At 33.9% G+C, this 12,010-nt stretch overlaps 2 protein-coding genes across 7 annotated transcripts in view; both read left to right on the top strand.

Annotated features, from left to right (window-relative positions):
• Nucleotides 1-12,010, top strand: part of agap3 (ArfGAP with GTPase domain, ankyrin repeat and PH domain 3) — a 985,397-nt gene that overhangs the window by 500,673 nt on the left and 472,714 nt on the right. The window lies entirely within an intron of this gene.
• asic1c (acid-sensing (proton-gated) ion channel 1c) overlaps nucleotides 1-12,010 on the top strand; it is a 215,793-nt gene that overhangs the window by 81,293 nt on the left and 122,490 nt on the right. The window contains exon 1 of one of the 6 annotated variants that reach the window (XM_021470130.3): nucleotides 3,583-3,774. The gene's annotated coding sequence lies outside the window, so the exon portion shown is untranslated. 6 annotated transcript variants of the gene reach the window in all.

Raw genomic sequence — 12,010 nt, 5'->3', positions numbered from 1 at the left:
GTGTGTGTGTGTGTGTGTGTGTGTGTGAATGGAATGTGAGAGTGTTTCCCAGTATATATTAATTTCGATTCTGTTTGTAAAGGCTAAATACAAATAAAAAGATTTTAAATACAAATTTAAAACATTAGAATTTTTTAAAAACTTTTTTTATAAAAAAAAAAAAAAAAAAAGTCATAAGAGCCTGGAGGTATTATTGACTTAGCAAATTCAGTTTGCAGACATTTGTAGGTACAGACATCTATTGCATGCATTCTTGGCATTGTTTTATTTTTGTCTTTTTAATATTGTTCATATCGATATCAGAATTATATCGTATCGACCAAAATTAAGTAATATATATCGTGATATAATTTTTTGCCATATCATCCAGCCCTAGTTTACTCTCTCTTTAAGTAACTAATCACTTTTTTACAGTGTGAGCATAAGTGATGATTTCCAGTAACACACAATAATGTTTACAGTACTGCTTTCTCACTTGGCACTTTCCGAACAGCACACGATGCTCTCAGCGCAACACAAGTGAACATATCAGTCGTCTGGGGCATTTCAACTGTTGTTTCCTGCTCCATTATCTCAAGCTGTGTTATTGTGTTAATAACCGTTAGATTCCTCCCGAGCTCAATGCTGCTTTCTGTTTCCGTAACGGGAGAGACGTTTTCAAATCACTCGCTTTACAAACCCGTTGAACGTCTTGACATTTTAGGCAATCAATAACCTTTTAAGCCACAGCCACTCCGTGATTAATTTCAAGGAAATGAAGTGAGCGGGTCACTAATGAGAGCAGGTGCGGTTAACATTTAAAGAGACAGTTCACCCAGACATTAATATCTGCTGGTTATTTACTCGCCTTCAGGCTGACTGGGAATTTTTTATTTATTTATTTTTTGTCTTCAATAGACCATTAAAGATGTTCACTGGCATTTTGAGAGTCAAAAACATATACAGGCTAAACGAAATTAATATCCATGACTTATCCTATTATTTACAACATTATTATCTTTGATCCAGTGGTTTATTTGCACATGCAGATTATTATGTGCTTTAGTTCTGTTTTAAAGTTAAGTGCTCTCAGTTTGGTATAGATATAATGAAAGTATAACATGTTGTCATTAAGTTATGTTCGACTGATGTTATGGCCTTCTGCCAATGGAAGTCAGTAATTTGAGTTTAAGAAATATGTGTTAGAGAAACGCAATGATCTGAAGACGTGTGTTAACCCCCTGGTGAAGTATTTGTTAGTTTTATGTCACATTTATGCACTTTTGGAAGCTAAAACTATTCTGACTGTGGTTTTTAGAAAGAAATAAAGTCATATACTTTAGAGTCATATATAGTTTATTTGGTTTATAGTTTGATTTTATATTTATTTACTCTTTTTCACTTTAGTTTTTTTTAATAAAGATTTTTTTCATTTTACATTTTACATTTCTTTGTTTTTTAATTTATTTAATTTGTTGTTGTTGTTTTGCAATTGCTTTTAGTTAACATTTATTAATATTACCTAAAAATCAAAATATAAACAAATATAATATAAAAATATAAAGCAAAATATGAACAAAATACCAAAGATAAATGTATTTTTATTTTTTTATTTAATTTTTTATTTTATTTTAGGACAATATTTTTTTCATTTTTAAATTGATTAAAAGTGATCATAAAGTCATGTATAATATATTTTGTTTAATATAAGTTCAGTTCTTTTTTTACTTTCTATTTATCAAAAAAGTCATGAAAAACAATTTATCGTGGTTTTTAGAAAAATGTGAAGCAGAAAAATTAGTTTTCAGCACAAATAATGCACAATAAAATCATTTTTGAGTTGACTAAATATTGGGTTTTTTTTTTTTTTTGGGTAAACAAACACTTTAACTGCAGATTTTCAAAGTTTAATACAATATAATAAAAAAGAAATAATAATAATAATATTTTAAATTCAATACTATTACTAATAATACTACTAATGTTATTATTATTAATAATATTATTGAGAATCACTATATTTTATATATTTTTAAAAAGTAATGTTTAGAAGACATTCTTCAAGTTTCAAGTGTAATAGCATAATAATAATAATAATAGTAACAAGATTTTAAATATTTTTTAAATAGTATAATTGTGTTTTGCAAACATTCTACAGAGAATATTACAAATTTAATAATAATAGTCACAACATTGTAAATGATTGTAAAAGATAATATTGTGTAATAATTGTGTTTGCAGGTATTCTTAAGGGAATATTACAAGTTTAATAGTAGTAGTAGTAGTAGTAGTAGTTGTAATAATAATAATAATAATTATTATTATTATTATTATTATTATGTCACAATTTATTATAAGTCAGAATATAATATTTTTTTAGAAAATATTACAAGTCTAATAATAATAATAAAAATAATGTCACAATATTGCAATTTTATAATATTAATAATAATAATAATTATAATAATAGTCACAATATTTAATATATTTGTAAAAAGATATTTTGCAGATATTCCTCAGCAAATATTACTAGTATAATAATAATAATAATAATACAAAATAATAATAACACTAATAATGTCACAATTTTATATTTTTCTGGGATTATTACAAGTTTAATAATAATAATAATAATAATGTCACAATCTTATTATAATAATAGTCACATTATTATACTTTTCAGAAAATATTACAAGTCTAATAAAATGTCACAATGTTACAATTTTGTAGTAATAACAATAGTCACAATATTTTATAAATATGTTTAAAAGATAATTGAATTGTTTTTTGCAGACATTCTTCAGAGAATATTACATGTTTAATAATAATTATAATGTCACATTTATTATAATATCAGTCACAATATAATACATTATTTCGGGATTATTACAAGTTTAATAATGATGATAATCATAATAATAATAATAATTTAAGTGTAATGTTATTTTTTTATGGAAAATAGCAACTTGAGCACAAGAACATATCATTAATTGCTTTTTCCAGTATTAAACACATTTTTTATTCATGGCAACATTTAACGATTTTTTCTGTTTTTGCTGATGCTGCCTAATTGACTTGTTTTCAGGCAGGTGGAAAGTTCATAGCACAATATTGATGCCACATTTCATTTCAGGGTTGACGGATCTGCATCTGTTTTGTTGCACATAACAAGTCCTGCTGCTACTCCTTTTATAAAAGAACTTAAAACATTGAACGTATTTTTATATTTGCACGCTGTGAAAAATTTGCGTCACTGAGCTGACTGAAACGTTTGATTGTCCAATTGATTAGAGGCTGTACATTTCCATCCGAATCAGATGTCTGCACTAAAATAGACTACTCTTCTGAACACTATAGAGCTCTGTTTCTGAACTCTTCGGATGACATTAGCACATTTTCTGCACCGGTAATTTGCATGTGTTTGTCACCAGCGCGACCCCTGCGAGAGAGAGACGCCTGTTTGAATTGTGCAAATATCACGAGCATTTAAATATCACATATCATTGGTATTCCGCGTCTGTTCAGAGGGGAGGCGGTGGAATGGGGAGAAGAAGGGAGACCGGCGGGAATGAGCGATGCTTTCTGAGCTAGACGCAAATCGATGAGACAAACATGCGTCTCTGAATGTCACAGTCTCCATTCACAAGAGGACTGCTAAATTACAAGAGACCGCTTTACTTTTGACATGCTGAAATGGCCACTGTCGGGAAAGATCTCACATTTGCAACTTCATAACATGTAACGATGCTTTCAACACCTTAAAGGGGACATATCGTGGAAATTCTACAACATTGTGTGAGTGTAGCCAGTGTGCGAATTATACATTGACATAGGGGGAGGAGGGACTTTTTTTGCTAATGTTAGTTTGTGTATTACATGCTTCAGTGAATCAAATGTATGTTTATTTAAATGACATCTAATTTCTTCATAAAATGTATTTCAATTTTCAGTGTTTTGTAGGATATTTAGTGTATTCTGACCTAATTTTGGCTTACTTTAGGACAAACTATGCAAACAATGCATCTATATTAATTTTTTTTTCAGGCAATATGTAGAAACAAACCCCTATTTTATGAGAGAACTTGTTTTTCTCCATGTCTTCTAAACTCTTACCCTGTATATCGGTGCTCTAAATTATGCATTTATAATGGTATAAACCCTTATTGGGGTGGTCAAATGGTTGTTCATTCATTCATTTTCTACTGCTTTCCTGGGGAAGGGTCGCAGGGGGTAGCAGTCTTAAAAGAGAACCGCTGACTTCCCTCTCCCCAGACACTTCCTCCAGCACCTTCGGGGGAATCCAGAGGTGTTCCCAGGCCAAGTGAGAGACATAGTCCTTCCACTGGTCCTGGGTCTTCCCCGAGGGCTCCTCTCGGTGGGACATGCCTGAAACACCTTGATAGGTAGATGTCCAAGAGGCATCCAAAACAGATGGCCAAGCCACCTCAGCTGACTTCTCTCGATGTAGAGGAGCAGGGGCTTTACTCCAAGCTCATCTCAGGTGACAGAGCTTCTCACCTTATGTATAAGTGTGCGCCTTGCCGCCCTGCGATAGAAACTCGTTTCGGCCTCTAGTATCAGAGATCTTGTCCTTTTGGTCATGAGCTTTGGGGTGAGAGTAGGAATGTTGATTGACCGGTAAATCGAGAGTTTTGCCTTTCAGCTCAGCTTCTTATTTACCACAGCGGACCGCTACATCAACTGCATTACTGCTGCCGCTGCAGACTTGGAGGTTCTGATTCTCATCACAGCTGCGTCACACTCGGCAGCAAATCGCCCCAGTGCATGCTGAAGGTCTAATAGGTGTCTATTATTTTAATTGTGAACATTATTATTTAATATACAGATCAGAGTGAATTTTTTTTTTCTTCGTTTCAAAGGGCAGACCCCCCACGCATCTTGTTTTGACATCCTTCAGAGGGGATCAAGCCTTAATTAGAAAGATCAATCCCCCCCTACCCCCCTGTAATTTGAACCTGGAATATAGCCAGAGACTAATAGTAAAAAAATAATTGTTTATATACTTTTTTTATAATTAAACTTGATAAAAGAAACACTTTGATTTAATCTCTCCCTCATTAGCATAGACAACCCTGAGTGAGAAGCAGCCGTCCTTCATTAGAGTTTTTACCTGCTGAAGTCAATGTCTGTGTAGGAGCCATAAATGAGAAGGCTCGACCTCCCTTAGTAGACTTTGCTTTTCTGGGTACTAACACTATCAGAAGCCTAAGTTTTGAGTGGGTTTTGAATGTAGTGGAAACCATGGATTTCTTTCTTTATTCAGGTCGTCAGGGCAAATGTTTAATAAAAATGTAGAAATATAAATATGAATAAAAATAGAAAACCCTATTCATAAACGTATGATTACAGGTTCAACATAAAAATACAAAATACGGCTAAATAAAATGCTAAATTTAAACCTTGTACTTTCAAGGTTGCAATTTCCTCACTCGTTTCTGTCTTCCTAGTAATTTGCACTCAAATAAATTATAAAAAAATAGTATTACTATCTGTAACCAATGCGTTTTGTGACAACGAAATAAACAAGACAGGCAAGAAACACTTTTTGTTTTGTCCACACACTATTAACTGTCATATTGCACAGTCATACCACGTACTGTAGTACAAACTGTTTAGCCATGAGCAAAATTAAAGGTCCAAATAGTGTTCTTAGTCGATTCTGACGAATGCCGGCAAATGCTAGTTTTCTCCTTGGTTGCGGACGACTAATTGAGAAGCCCAGATGTGCAAGATGTAATCAGCATTCTGAAACAAAACAGAGACGAAATGCAGAAAGTAGCCTTGAAAAGGTGACTCAGTGTACCAGCGCGTGACTGCACACACATTCGCAAATCTGTGCAAAAAGCAACATGTTGTGATTTGCTGTCGAAGTGTGGAAGTGAGTCTGTCAAATGAATGACACTGCTGAAAAACACACCGCCCTGTGAGCGCCGTGTCTGTTTTGACTGCGGTTTTCTGTACACACATCTTCCAAATGCCTCTTGCTCTGTTTTCCGGTGTTGGGTTTTTAATGGAAATGTGTATGAGAACGCTCTCGCTGTGAGGATGAGATGTGTTGGGTAAGAGCTCTGTCTTCTCACTGAACTTCAAAGCGTGGTTTGGGCGGTTGTGAAGAGTCCTCAGAGGTTATCCTGCGGCTCCGAGTTGAAGCGGTTCATTTAAGATGAACTGTTGAAATGATCTGAATGGCTGTAGACGGATCTGATGGTGTCGCACCCGGCAGTAATTGTTTCCGGCGAGTGCATGACTTTCCATTTCCCAACACAATAAGGTTTGGATTGAGGTTTAAAGGAGTAGCCTGACTGCAACTGCAAATCTGTATCATTTACCCTTCCAGTGAGGTTCTTCAAACCTGCTTCTTTTTCCCATTCAGTGAAAACAAATTGCGATGATGGAAAAACAAGTTGGCAATGAAGTCGACTGTTTAACTTCATAACGTATGATTTTGTGAATTGAAATTGTGGCTCAACATTTGGTGTCATTGACTTTAAAATTTAAGAATATCAGCATAATTAATTATGAAAAGAAATGTGTATAATTAGTTTTTATAGCCACATTCTGCAAAGTCTTATTTAATTGATCAATTGGATTTTAATTACATTTTAAGGGTGCATGCATGTGTGCATGCATGTATTATATGGTCAAGTCGTAAGTTTAGTTTTGTGTTTTATATATTTTGTATTATTATTAATATATATTACTATTATTATTATATAATGCTAAAGAAGACATCTCAATATTGATAATTCTGATAATAATAAATGCAAAAAAAATGTAAAAAACTGTCAGAATGATTCATGCAAATGTGGAAATCTTAGCTATGTCATTAGATATATATATATATACACACACACACAACATTTCTGTCTGGTTCTTGAATCTGATTGGCTGATATTAGCTGTGTGATATTTTTGGAATAACACTAATACAGCCTCTTCACTCTTGTGTATTACTTCGCCCACATAGAGTGACAGTAGATCAATAAACTCACGACAGTTTGACAAATATTGCTGCTGTTGGACGACATAATGTCCCTAAATGTGGTGGAAATGTTGTTGTTTAAATTGCAACTATGCCGTTTATTCATAAGGATAGTGCCTATTTTAAATATTTATAATTTTAGAGATTAATCGCATTCGTGGCCATCAGCCTGTCATAATGAGCAGAGCAAAGACGGTTGTGGCTCCGCCACAAGATGGCGACAGAGACCGCATAATAAGCCCTTAGAGAAGAAAAACTCAGCGTAATTTCAAACTACTGCTGATCTAATCATTATTAATAAACGGGAAAAATCACTTTCTAAGTCGATCTCTCTCTCTTTTGTATGTTGTAGTGCTGTATTTATGCCATATAATTGTACTGTATTAAGTGTGAGATGGGACTCGCATATCAAGAATGTATGTATTTTGTGTTGGCAACTCTTTGTATAACCCTGAGTTAATTTTTGGTTGTCTATCTGTTTGTTTCTGATGATTCTCCTTTTTGGAGTATCCTTAGTTTTCAATAGTGCAGTAAAAAGAAAGAGAAGAAATGCCTGCATTTGTTTAGCATTTTTCCTTATCACAATCATAACAGTAATCTGGTAGTGTTTGCTTAGCTTTGGCTTTTTATGGGTTAATTATTGTGATCTCCTGATTGCAACAGAGGAATACTGGGAAATCTGTCAACTAATGGCATTTCATGCCGTTCAGCCTTATAATTTTTAAATGTTACACTATCATTCAAACACTAGCTCTAAAATAATGTTGGTGAAGTAGCAGCAGTTTCTGCTGTTCTGATGGTCAGCTAGAGATATGAATGAATGGCGGAAGAAATTAGTTCCTCTTACAAAAGGATTTTGAGACTCTCCATGTTTAATTTCCTTTTTTATATACACAATTATGCTGTTGAACTGTTGTAAAAATGCAATATAACACTAGTAGCAGTGCAAGATAGCTGCATATCGTCACTGGTGGGACACTAAGGCACACATGCCTTCCACAAGTGCTGGTATACAGCCACATCACACTGCTACTCATGTGATATTGCTCAAGTAACATGTAAAGAGCCTATATCACATCTTGAAATATGTTCGAAATATCAAGTAATGATGCTGAAAAGCATTTTAGTATTGCTTTTTTATAGATTAAGTATGTGTTAAACTAAAAACTGTATTAGGTAATTAAAAAAAAAAAACATAAATAATACTTGGTACAACTACCGTTTTTACATTACTGTGACGGTTGGGTTTATAGTTGGGATGGGGGTAGACATTAATAAAATATAATTAATGGGAAATTTAATAAATAATATAAATAATTTTCATAACTTTCGGCCACAACCATACCTGATCTAGCAACAATCCGAGCATGTCTGCCATCTGGAGGTACTATAAAGTTGATGACAACAACATTGTCATAGCAAACTGTGAGATATGTAAACTTAGAATTGCAAGAGGTGAAGAAATATTGTTATTTATTACTTGATTGCTCAAGCTACTTTACAGAAGTGCTCTGTTTGTAAACAGAGTTGTTGAATGTTTAAATAAGGTCAATTAAATAAAAAATAAGGAACATTCTAGATCTGTTTCTTCGCTCTTCTTTATTTATGTACAATAGAAGTTTCAGATCAGGTTTTGGTATCGGTAGATTCTCAAAATCAAATGATTCTGACTTGAGGGCAAAAAAAAACCTGATAGGGACATTCCTAGTGAATACAAAGCAAACCATATATCAGGAAAACCATAAAAAATCCATTAAAAATAGTTCAAACATTAAAAACACATCTTATTTAAATGTGGATTGCAGACATGACTTCGGTAATACAGATTGAAAGACAGATTTCTTAGGACTCATTCTATTGAAACATTTTTCAGTGTTTGGGGTTATTTCTTTTCTTTATTTTATTTCTTTTTATATCTGGATGAGCAAACCAGCCACTCAACCTCTGATTTAATTTACTTATTTTACATATTTAATTATTTCATTTTACTTCTTTATTCTATTTTCTGTCACTTGCTAAACTATGTTGTCATTGTTATTTGTTTATTGACTCGTAGTATGGGATTTGTCCGAGACGGTGTCAAGTGTTGTGTGTGTGTGTGTGTGTGTGTGTGTGTGTGTGTGTGTGTGTGTGTGTGTGTGTGTATGTATATATATATATATATATATATATCTATATATATATATATATATATATATATATATATATATATATATATATATATATATATATAAAACAATAAAATATAATTATTTAAAAAAAATTTAAATTGAAAATATTTTTTTCATTGAAAAGCTTACAGTTGGTTACTTGTTATTTAGTGTTTTTATTTATTTAATTTTATTTTATGGGAGTTTTTATAAAACGTTTACTCAACTGCTCATTGATTATGTTTCTTATTTGATTTTACAATAAATTTGAAGAAAATTATTCCAATATTTTTTAAACAAATTACTGAATAAAAGGCTCATGTTTTTTAATTTAAAAATATCTATATTTTTTTTCTTAAATAAAATGTTTACTTGATCACTAAAAAAAAAAAAAAAAACATCTTATGATTCATCAATGTTCTTTTGTAATAAACCAGTCAATTCTGTATTTTAATAGGGTTTAATCATTGTACACAAAAACAAATCAATGAGTCCGTAATGCAAATGAATAGTGATGAGGATAATATGATCTATATTATATCCGATTAATTGTATATTTTATTGCAGTTTGATTCCCCCTAAACAGTTCCAGCCGACATCTCAGACATGATATTAGAGCACATGACAGCTCGGAAGGAGATCGATGTCTTGAATCGAGCGTATGATTAAAACCGTTTTTATTGCAAAAATCCATGGCCAGCCTCAACCTCTTCCCATCTCATTTAATGACTGGCTCTTCATTGGAGGAAGCTTTTCCTGCGCCGCGCTCCTCTTTTCAGGCTGATGAGTCACTCGTTCACAGATCCGCGACCGTTACCGCTGGCCGCCAGAGAGAGAGAAACCCAGCATCCACCTTTATTATTGCAGTACAGACCTGAGCCCCTTTTTGAAACGGCTGTAATTACCTCTGCTCCAGTCACTAACCTTACAGCAAGCTAAAAATACCCCGTCGACAGCAAAAAAAAAGCAGATCTGGAGTTTTAGCACATACGCCCATCGCTTCACATGTGGCAGGTTTGATCTGCAGAGCTCATTACCTGATGTGTTGGGGGAAATATTTCTCCGGCACTAAATACACTCTCTCCCCAAACGCTGGTAAGGAGGTCTTGATGGATGGTCCTAAAACACCGGCTAAAGGACTGATGGCCGTTGGTCTGCGGAGTCCATTTATCTCGCGTGCCAACACTGTGTACAAAGAGCTCCGAATGCAACAATATTTCAATCAGCTCCGTGCCCGGTGCTCACCAAACCGTTGCATGTCTCTGAGAGTGAACATCCACGCTGGAACAGGCTGCCAACTTCAGCTGGGTGAAATAATAGACGCTCAGTTTCTGTTTTCGGAAAATAAGGGGCAATATATAGCCTTTTTAGATTTGAGTGGCCGGTGACAATAAATAAATTTTTATAGCCACTAAATGGAATTCAGTGCAATAGTTATTTTAGTTTATCCATTGATCCATCCATGGATGGATGGATGGATGGATGGATGAATGGATGGATGGATAAACATTAAAACAGAATAAAAAATGCCGTGTCCTCAACTGTTCAAATGTGAGATCAAACCTGTCACTTTAAATACAGGACCATTCTGTCTTATGCAGGACTGGCTGACATCCGTAATTCAGCCTGTCATAACTTGAGTTCTCAAATGACTTGGGAAGATTTGCTTTGATGGATACTTGTGAAATGTTTGATTTTGCCGAATGCTTTCAAAGTTCGCGAGCTGTTTTGATGGAAATGGGAAATGTCAGAGTGAATGTGTTTTGTTAAAGGCAGTTTGCGGGAGTTATTGTAAAGAAAGGTGCACATATATGTAGAAGAGGCCATTGGTTTTTCTTCCTCTGTGATTTAAAAACATCTTCCATCATTCCAGTTGTTTATCTGATCAAAACTTGATTTTAGATTTTTTTGGTTTAATCAGCATAATTTGGGCTGCACGGTGGTGCAGTGGTTAGCACTGTCGTCTCATAGCAAGAAGGTCGCTGGTTCGAACCTCAGCTGGGTCAGTTGGCATTTCTGTGTGGAGTTTGCATGTTCTTCCTCTCGTGTTGGTGTGGGTTTCTTCTGGGTGCTCCCCCACAGTTCAAACGCATGTGCCATGGGTGAATTGGGTAAGCTAAATTGTCCGTAGTGCATGTGTGTATGTCCCTGTCCTCTATTGGGGGATGAGCAGTGGGCAAATGAACAACCTCGTAAAAATGAAATGTTACGGAACACCAACATGGTGCGCCTAGATATCAACTTTCATATAAACGAACCTGGGAGTGAGTAAATAATCAGTATTTAAGCCGATTTGAAATTTTAAAAGTGAACCATAATTAATTATAATTATAATTATACTGTTAAATAAAATAATTTTAAAAATAATACAACATGTTTTTGGTTTTGGTTTTAATCCAAGTGCCTGCAGAAGATTTGGTTTTAGCCCAGAAATGTAATTTTGGTGCATCCTTTGTTGTGGGAATATTAAACATTAAATATGTGAAACACTGACAAAAACATTGCAACTTGGCTCAGAAATTCCTTAAATTCAGAATGTAGTGATGTGTTCATTCCCAGAAGAAAACTAAGAGCTACAATGAAAGCGTTTGAGAATGTTCAGAAACAATGCTGCTTTCTTATATAGAGGATCACTCCTGCTGGAACATTTTCTGCTTTGTAGCTTTGCAGATCTTTTTTTTTAATGCTCAAACAGCACACTAAAGGAAGTTAAAAAAGCACCATTTTTACCTTTAACATTCAAAACATGAATAAGCACCCAGGCTATAGCCAAACTGTCAGTGTTTCCTTTCTGGTCACTAACCAACAAAATTTGGTATTTTTTTTAAATTCCAGAACATTCTTTTGAATCCCAGAATGCTTTTGTCTCAGGCTCAAAG

Source organism: Danio rerio, chromosome 24 (genome assembly GCF_049306965.1).
Source record: "Danio rerio strain Tuebingen ecotype United States chromosome 24, GRCz12tu, whole genome shotgun sequence".
Classification (NCBI taxonomy): Eukaryota; Metazoa; Chordata; class Actinopteri; order Cypriniformes; family Danionidae; genus Danio; species Danio rerio.
Note: the sequence above shows the minus strand (reverse complement) of the source record. Positions and strands in the feature narration are given on the sequence as shown.